Here is a 9775-nt window from a genome sequence, read left to right on the forward strand (position 1 = left end):
AAACTCGGAACTTGAAAGGAACTTTTATTCTTAATCTATTTTAAACGTTATTTACAAACTATTACCTAACATTACACGTATTTCAGCAATATAAATGAAGGAACCAAGGAGTTTTTCAATCACCATTTAAAATTTCTATTTGTGTTTTTTCAGCCACTCTATAAAGCCCGTTTGAAGATTCATTTCCATTAATACGGTAATTAGAATTGCAGTTTTAGAGCTTCCTTTATTATATTTGACGCAGAATGGTAAAATGCTATAAAGATAGCAGGTTGTATCGTAGTTATAGGGATGAAAAACACGATTTTCACGAGAAGCCTGATTCGTAATGTATCTGTGTGAAGCTGAAAGTGTTTTAGGCTTATTTTAGGCTTATTTCTCAAGATTTAAAAGTAATGTGTTGACTGCTACGACTCAAGTGTAATTTCTATATTATTTTAATACTTTTCAGAGAATGTCCTAGCTGTTCCAACATATATGCGTTCCGTAAGTGAAATATTTTATACTTTGTGTCTAGCGATCTGTACTTAACTCTGGGAAACTTATTATAGATTTTGTGGTGCACCGTAACTAATGTATTTTGCAGCTGAATTCTGTCATTAGATAGAACACACCAAAGAAAAGTTATTGATGTGCGTGATTGTTTCTCCCAGCAAAATAGTTCTTCAAGATTCCTCGAGGAAGTGATATTTTCCAAATTTAAAAACTCAGTTAATACAACTGTAACTTAGCTTCTGTTGTTTTATAAGTTACAAATGTTTTTGAGTTCCAGCAATACAGAAAATGAAAATAATTATTTTGAGACCTATGATCTAAAGACGCTTTCTTCATCGAAAGCTAGTTTAATTAAGATAACTTTCTCAGGTATATGCAGTTTTCACTTATGATCATCCATAGTTACTTAGTGGATATGACTGCTTGGTAAGACCTTCATGGTACACTATCAATTTTACCAAACATGTTCTGGAATTTCTGTAAAATATTTCGGAAATTGGATGACCTTAGCAAAGAAATATAAAAATAATATGTTTATATAATATTACAAAGGTACTGTGACTATCCAGGAAAAAAATACTTCATAATTCCCAGTTTAGTGCAGTTGGAAATGCTTCGGGATTAGGACTAAATCTCCTGCTCCCTGAGACATTTTTGCTATTTCATAACTAGAGTTAACAGGGCGAGTGTTTGTACGTTCCCTTTACCACTATGAACCAACCTGAAACAAAGAGTGAAAAGAGCAGAAACACGGCACCTGTAAGGTACTTGGCCACTTATTCAATGTTACATTTGTAAATGTTCCCACCTTACACCAGTAGGTCCACTTAAGAGCTGTCTTAGAATTAATCAGTGTTCAGCTATTGTTTGTGACTAGATATTTAGTTTTCTAGTTTAATCATTCTTGATAGATGGTTATTCCTGCAACTTTACACGCGACACCTTCTTGATGACAAATTATATGAAAAACATGCTCTAACAACACAACCGAAGACACCAAGGTTTTTAAGAAACTTTTTGAAAGTATGGGCTTTTCAAGCTACTTGAACCATTCTATAAATTCTATCTAAGCCTTTCTATAAAAAAATTAGTGAGTATTATAGTTTTGGAGTTTATTTGTAAAATATATTCAGAATAGTTAACGACAGAATATTCAATGTGCTTTAAAAAATATCAGGCAGTGACAGCCATTTCAAGGATGAAGGACTAGATTTACCAGATTTACATCAGGTTGTTTTACAACTTAGACATTTGAATATTTATTTCTTTCAGGCGGAAATATGAGACAGTAAAACACCAATTTTCATAAAGATCTTGTAAACTGTATTTAATATGATGTTCTACGTGTTAAACTTCAATTTTTAGAGGACTCATAACACCTTGGTAGTTACATCTTCTCTGATACGTGTAGCTCGAATATGGTTGTGATGCTACTACCCCAGTAATCAGGGACCTGTTCATTTTAAAATAAGGCTGCCACTTCTTCCAGCACATAAGCTTATGTGCATACTTTTAATCATGATCTATATCTTGAAACCCAATGTGCTTAAGTATTTATAAAGACTGTGGGGAGCCTTTTAAGCTTGGACATAGTATCACTGTTACTGAAGATTACTGATAACTTAACTTCCGTTCTCTTTACTTTAATCTTGAATCTTAAGAGCAGATGAAAATTAAAATTTTAGTCTTGTGAGGAGACTTGATTTTTATGCAGCCTACTAGTTCTCCGTTGGGTGAGTCGGTAGAGTTGTCGCCTAGCACTCACTAGGCCGGAGTTCGAGTCTTCGGCCGGCTAATGAAGAATTAGAGGAATTTATTGCTGGCGATAGAAATTAATTTCTCAGTATAATGTGGTTCGGATTCCACTATAAGCTGTATGTTCCGTTGCTAGGTAACCAATTGGTTCTTAGCCACGTAAAATAAGTCTAATCCTTCGGCCCAGCCCTAGGAGAGCTGTTAATCAGCTCAGTGGTCTGGTTAAACTAATATAAACTTGACTTTTTATGCAGCCTACTGCATAAAAGTCATCATGACACTATCTCCAGTGGAACTAGGTTCTGCGTTGCACTTCAGTAATATTGCCAAAATGCAAGTTACCCAGAATGTTAAATATTTTGTTGTACAAGCCGTAATAAAACATTGCAGATCTTGGATATGAAGGTACCATTAGTGCCCGATATAAGAGAAAGACTATACCTAGGAGTGTTTAAAACGATTGATGTAGTTAGTTTTTTTAGGCCTAAGATACAAAGCCTACTGATTTTGAACATAATATACCACTGCTTTAACAAGAAATCATGACTGGCATGTTGACCTTCTAGAGCAACAACTCCAGAGATGCAGATTCATAGAACTTGAGATTTTATTGGGTATTTGCCACCTACAGATCATAATTTGATTTATTTTATAAATGACAGTACCATAACAACTAAGATATTTAGGCTTAAAACAGGATATCTGATAATAGGCAATTAACCGTTAAAATATTTTTTTTTTATACAATCAAAGGAACAACATCTATCAGTGAGATCAGAAGTTTATTATTTTTAAACTTCTTGTTTATTTCGTAATCTTTCATGAAGAAAGGATTGTCCTACAGTTATTTTCAAATGTGTTTTCTTTACTTATTTACATCTATTTAAAGGTACATTCTGAGGAAATGGACAATCATATAACTCAAAAAACATTCTTAAATGAGGACGGACATAAGGATGCGTTCATTCGGAAAGTATTGTTTTCATCTTTTTTAAAGCATTCCATTGCCCGACCTAATTGGAATAAATTCATCATTTCTAATTACTTCTAAATAATGCATGTAAAGGGAATGAAGCTACGCTAATTTTGTTCGCATGTGACTAGCTATATATAATACAGCAGCACTTTACACATCTGTAGATACCGCATTAAGCTTTGCTTTCAGAAGCAGCTTTTCTGTACCCTATGTAATAACCTTGGCTAAGTGGCATGTGATAAATTTCCTATGTTCATGAATGTCTTAAAGATATTAGGTATAAGAAATAATTAAACTCTTGAATACTCCTTTTTTTCAGCTCAGAAGAATAAGACTTCCTTCCAATAAATCACTTAATATTTATCTAGTAAAGAGTCAAGTTTGTCATCAGCTAAGGCGAACAGCCATTAAGTGTCTCATTTTCTTTCCCTTTTCGCCGCAGTAGGGCTAAGAGTAAATTTTAGACAGCTTGGTCTTATCAGTTCTAAGAAACGTTTGAGTTCATCCGTAGCTACACACCTCACTTGTATTCAGAGGCAGCAGAAATTTCAATACAATTTTACAAAATATCAAATAGACTTACATATAAACTACCTCAGTGGCTTAGGAGATATCTAAACAGCAGACTCAAATAGCTTCAGTGGTTCATCCCATATCCTATTAGTTCAGAGACGATTTTGCTTCAACGTTTACAAAGAGATGCGCAAAAATTTAAGATCAAAGGTGAAAGCAACCATGATCGTCATCCTTTTAAGACCTACTAACAGCTCTACCTCCTTTATTATCTTTGGCGCAGCCAGCCTTAATTGCCTTAGCTTCAGAAAAATATCTAAATTAACTCTATGCCTCTCGCTCAGAATATAATATAATTTGTTCAAAATATTTGTTTTTCTTTCTTAAATAAAAAGAAACAGCATGAGCGAGAAATTGCCCTCTTCAGAGACAAATATTTTGACCAGACCTATAACTACACGAATGTTCATGAGGCAAGACATTATCAAGTATTTTTTTTTTTTTTTTTTTTTTTTTTGGACATTTTATACCTCCTGAAAAGGTTGAATGCGACAACATTTGGCATGAGGTAAAATAATATAAGCTTGTTGGTTTTAGTAACATAAAAGTAGTCTCTTATACTGAGTTTTATGTACAGAGAGTAGCAGAAATCCTCCTCACCACCTAATCCTCAAGAAGAAGTTGCTGTCAGTTTAAAAAGTAGCCAAGCTGCAAACAACCAACTAAGGAGCGCTCACTTTTAGGGGAATCATCCTCAGTTTTAAGAAATTTTTCTATGCAGTTAAGAAGAAGTCAGGCGACCAACCAGCTGATGTTGCTGACTGATTTGTTACAGTTAAAAATTCTGATCTTTTATTTATGTCTTCATATGTCTTCATACTTACTGATTTTGCAAAGCAAATAAAATTGGCATTCAGTCTCGAACTGTCAGACTTTTATATGTATACATGTACACATTCACACTAAGCGATGTCAGGCAGGGCAGCCGGTCGATATACACCATATCAAAGTCCTTCAAAGACTGTATATATGGGTATAAAAGCACGTTAAAACAGAAGAAGATATATATATATATATATATATATATATATATATATATAATTCAATATATATATCTATATATATATATACATATAATATATATATATATATATATATATATATATATATATATATATATATATATATATATATATATATATATATATATATATATATAATCCAACAAAACTCTTCATTGTTTCAGGAGTTGCTGCAAGCGATCAGAAACGGACGAAGCACAAGAACCACAACCAGAACCACACCCTGAAGAAGAACAGCCACAGTGATTGATCCAGAAGCCAAAAAGGGTTATTGGAGGAGGGTCTTCGTTCACTGGGAAATACTTTTGGTTGCATTTTTATATTGAAATATAATTCCTGGTTTAGCTGATTTGCTGAATTTTTAGAGGGCATTTTCACTTTACCTAGTGAAATTACTGGAGCCTTTAAAGATTTGTATGCATTAATGTATGTTTGCGTGCATTATCTGGGCACAGATGGACAGTAATTTAGTGAATTATACGAATTCGTAGGATAGACAGAGAGGAAAGAATATTTATTCATATCATCATTATTTTCATTACGAGTATGTAGATTTGAATAGTAATTTTTACAAGGGTCACTAATATCTTTGTTTCATGCAAACTGCTTCAGTTTGTCTAATAGTATTTCTCATTTTTACTAAGCCATAAGAGTTTTTTAATACAGCAATACAAAGTGGAGTTGAACTTCAGTCTTTTGTTAAGTGACAGGGAAGTGGCAAACTAGTTCACAAGGAGAAGTGGGTCAAGGGTACATCTTCTGTACTGTGGTTTTCTTCAGGAAATGGTAAGAGAGTCTGGTATTTTGTAAAGTGAATATTTTGAACTTTAAAATCATATGCTCTGGAGGCTTAGCATCTATTTCTCTGTTTAGTTGAAAGGTCACTGTTTGGAAATTGCACTTTTCATGGCACCACGGTACTGATCAAATAGGTAAATGTAGCCTTAAAGGTGGTCAACTCATACCTTGTCCAAGAAGATGTTTAAGCAATCGGGTACTTTGACATCAAGTAATAGGTTCATTGTTCTTGTTTATCTCTAGGGAGAATTTGTTACAACTGTTGTTTTTCCAGTTCATACAACGAACTTCTGATAAGTCTTGTAACTCTTCTCTTTGTTGCACGTTGTTCTTAAACTTAGATTACTACTAGAAAGGTTTTTAAAAAGCCGTTCGTGTGAAATACTAGGCAATGTACAGTAGATTAACTTATCATTACCAACTCCTTGCAGCATATCCCGTACTCCAAACAAAACTGTAGGGAAGCCATTCGCAAAAAAGGATAATTTCACCTGTTTAGTAGGACTCCAGTCTGTATGTACAAACTACTTTCGACAGAAATAATTGCACAGATATTCAGCAACAGAACATTTTTCATGTTTACCTGACAATACGCATGAATGCTTCCAGCTTCCAGTGTTTGCTACCTACTTGTAAATTGCACTTTCAAAAATATAGTTAAGCATAGTTGTCAGATCTATGACATTCATTACTTCATATCCATATTTAATAACACTGAAGATCAGTATGTTTGTATACCATTTGGATATAACCAGTCTCCTATTCTATATGGGAACGCAATAATTACGCTTCACATTTGATGTGTGTGCCTCAGCAACATTGGTGCTGTTGTAATTTTCTTAGAATTAGGTAGTGTTTCACAGTTTATGGTACTCAATAGTCATTTGTATCTAATAATGTAATTGACAGATATCTAGTTTGTGGAACACCTTTTCAGATTATATTTTTGGTTGTCAAGTAGAGTATTTAAATGAATCTGCTGTAAAATATACAGTTTTGTACAATGTTGCATATCATTGCTATTAAATGAATTCGTCAGTACAATGTAAACCGCTCCTGGATAAAATAAATCTTATGGAAAGTAAAGCTTTGTTAATAATTCTTTCCTTCGAATGAATACCTTTGGCTTTATAGATAAATACACACAAACATATATATATATATATATATATATATATATATATATATATATATATATATATATATATATATATATATATATATATATATATATATACGTATTTTTGCGTGTGTGTGTGTGTAGGTGGCAGCACTAAACTGTAATTGCAAACAAAGCAGCTCCGCATATTTTTGCTATTTTAAGCATTGTCTACTGTAAATATTTTATAGCTCTTCTATTCAGGGTATACTATGAAGCCGGTTTATACAGTGGCAGTGTTTGGGTTAAAGAGTGACACATGTTTCTGGCGCATAGTGCTATTGAAAGATATGATCTAAACCCCTATCATAAATCTTTGTTCTGGTTGCCATGGCAACGTAATTTGTTTACATGACCTTCTCTTCTTTCTGGATCGTTTTCCTTGTGTTTGAGAACGCTCTCTTTTATATATTTAAAGCCTTACTTATTGATAAGTTTGTGAGTCGATACACTGCGTATTGTTCTTTTGAAAAGGATAAATACGATTTTGCTTAAATTTAAAAAAAAAATAAATAAATATTGGGCTATACAGCTGAATGCCTAAATCATTGAGTGAGCTGCGCAAGCTACTAAGAGGCCAACTCAAAGTTATTAATAGGGATGAATTAATTGACTGCATTATGACTGCACCGCATCTTGATGCTGCTGAGTTGCGAAGTGTAACAGAAATTTTCAACGATATAATGCAGTAACTGATACAGGTGAAAAATACCTTAGCACCTTGAGAGTTCCTTCAACAGGAGGATCGCTGATTTAAGTCAGCAGGTGAATCCGCAGACTGATATAATAGCAAAGCAGCAACGTTTTCTTGAGGCATTAGCAGGAAGGAACGAGAAGGTAACCTGGTGCTGCTGGACGTCCTGGATAATGGTGAAAACCCTTAAGATATCTCAGTGGATAATGATAAAGAGAAAATTTGAGCGAGAGGAGTTTCTGGCGGCAACCTGGCAATTCGTCGGCTTGGCCGAGAAGAAGGTGGCTACGGGAGATATCGTCCTGTTCTTGTCACCGTTGATTCTAAGGGGAGCCGACGTGATACAGAACTTGAGAGCAAAAACCCCCCCAAGCAGTGTGACAGAGAATTGTATAAGAAGATATTATATATCAAGAAATACGTGCATCAAAGTGTCCGTGCTGTAAGGAAGAGGCTGTCAGATGCTGAGGAGAGAGAAAAAGAACGTCAGGTAATGTTGGAAGTAACATCAGGTGTAATGTAACAGACCGCTCCTATGTGAAAAATGCCCTTTCTCAGGAGGTGACTGATGTGGACACAAATTTTCTGATCAGGTGTGGTTCCAGGTGCAGACTGTACCTAAGGTAGTGTTTGGAGTCTGTTATGTTTCACCAAGTGACCCGCCTTATTTCACTTATGAGGAATTTGCATCCATACAGGAGAGGCTTATTGATAATGACAAGGGCTATAAATATTTGATGTTGGGTGATATGGATGCAAGGTTAGGCAGGAGTGTGCTCAAAATAACCATCAATGATGCTTACACCTACCCACATACACCCAATGATGTGACTACCCCTGAGATAATGTTTTGGAAAACATTAGTAGAGGTAATTATTTAATTGTTATCAATAACTAAAAAACTTTTGATAGATACTTTGCCAGTAAGAAGACTTATAAACAAGGGAGTAGCTGGGTATCCAAGCTGGATGTGTGCATAGGGTTGTAAATATACTCATTTCAGTTACACCTGTATATCATTATAAATAACGTTAATTTGGATGATGTATTAAAACATGCCCGAAGTCTGGGTGGCCATGCATCACTGATTGGGTTTGAGGAGCAGGGAGAGTTGGCGAATAAACCTTTAAAGTTTAATGGGATTGACCCTGATATGTTTTATAATCTCATTCTAGGTAGGAACTTGGATTTTAATAATTACAATAGCAACATAAATGACTTTGCTTCTAATATACCTCAAGTGACGTACCATAGCTCGAAGGTGTGTTGTAGAGAACTAAGAATTCTAATGAAAATGTAAAAGGGAAGTACACTGACCACTGAGAGCACCTTTTAGGGACCATGATGATTCATGGGTTTGGAAGGCTGTTGATCAGAACTGTAGATTCTAAAGGCCTACGGATCAGGAACCTGAAGAATTCTTTGAAGTACTAAACTCAGCAGAGGTAGAACTAATTAACACTGATATTCGTTCATGTGCAAACTGGATGAGCAAATAACCCCAGAAGTTCAGTCCCAAATTTAAGAATATTAAGCCAAACGAGGCCTGTGATTCCAATGATGTTTTTTCCTGGTGTTCTGAAATTGCTCCCAGTACAGTGGATGATCACTCTTGTTGCATTGGTTAATGCTGTATTTATGTTTGCCTCATATCCTAGTTTGCAGTCCATTGCCAAGGTGTGCAATTTTTAAGGAAGGTAGTAGGCAACAACCAAAAAATAATGCAAGTGTGACAGCGATCAATTGTTTGGCAAAACTTTATGATATGATTTTGCGCTCGTGACTTGAGAGATGGGTTAACCATTATTATTATTATTATTATTATTATTATTATTATTATTATTATTATTATTATTATTATTATTATTATTATTATTATTATTCAGAAGCTGTCAAAGTATAGGGGGTTCATTTGAATGAAGTAACAGAATGTAACAGGAAATACTAAAAAAAAAGAGATCAGTTACTAGAAAAGTAAAATAAGCTAACAAGTTAATAAGTAAACGAAAAAATCTAAGTAAATTATTAAATTACAAGAATTGTTTTAAAGTAGTAACATCTTCGTGGTTGTATGGAACATAATGTAGCACTGAGATTATTGACAAAGGTGGATAAAGAGAGAAAGAAAAAGCTTTTTTGTAGTGTTTATTGATCTTAGTCAAACCTATGATCTGGTACTTTGAAAATGTCATTCAGGGTCTTGAAGCTCTTGGGATGTGGGGTTGTGATGATGGCAACACTTGTTGCAGTATGTAGGGTAACAAACAGCGTTATTTGCACAGCTTTTTGACAACTACAGTTGG

The sequence above is a fragment of the Macrobrachium rosenbergii genome, chromosome 14 (genome assembly GCF_040412425.1).
Source record: "Macrobrachium rosenbergii isolate ZJJX-2024 chromosome 14, ASM4041242v1, whole genome shotgun sequence".
NCBI classification, from domain to species: Eukaryota; Metazoa; Arthropoda; class Malacostraca; order Decapoda; family Palaemonidae; genus Macrobrachium; species Macrobrachium rosenbergii.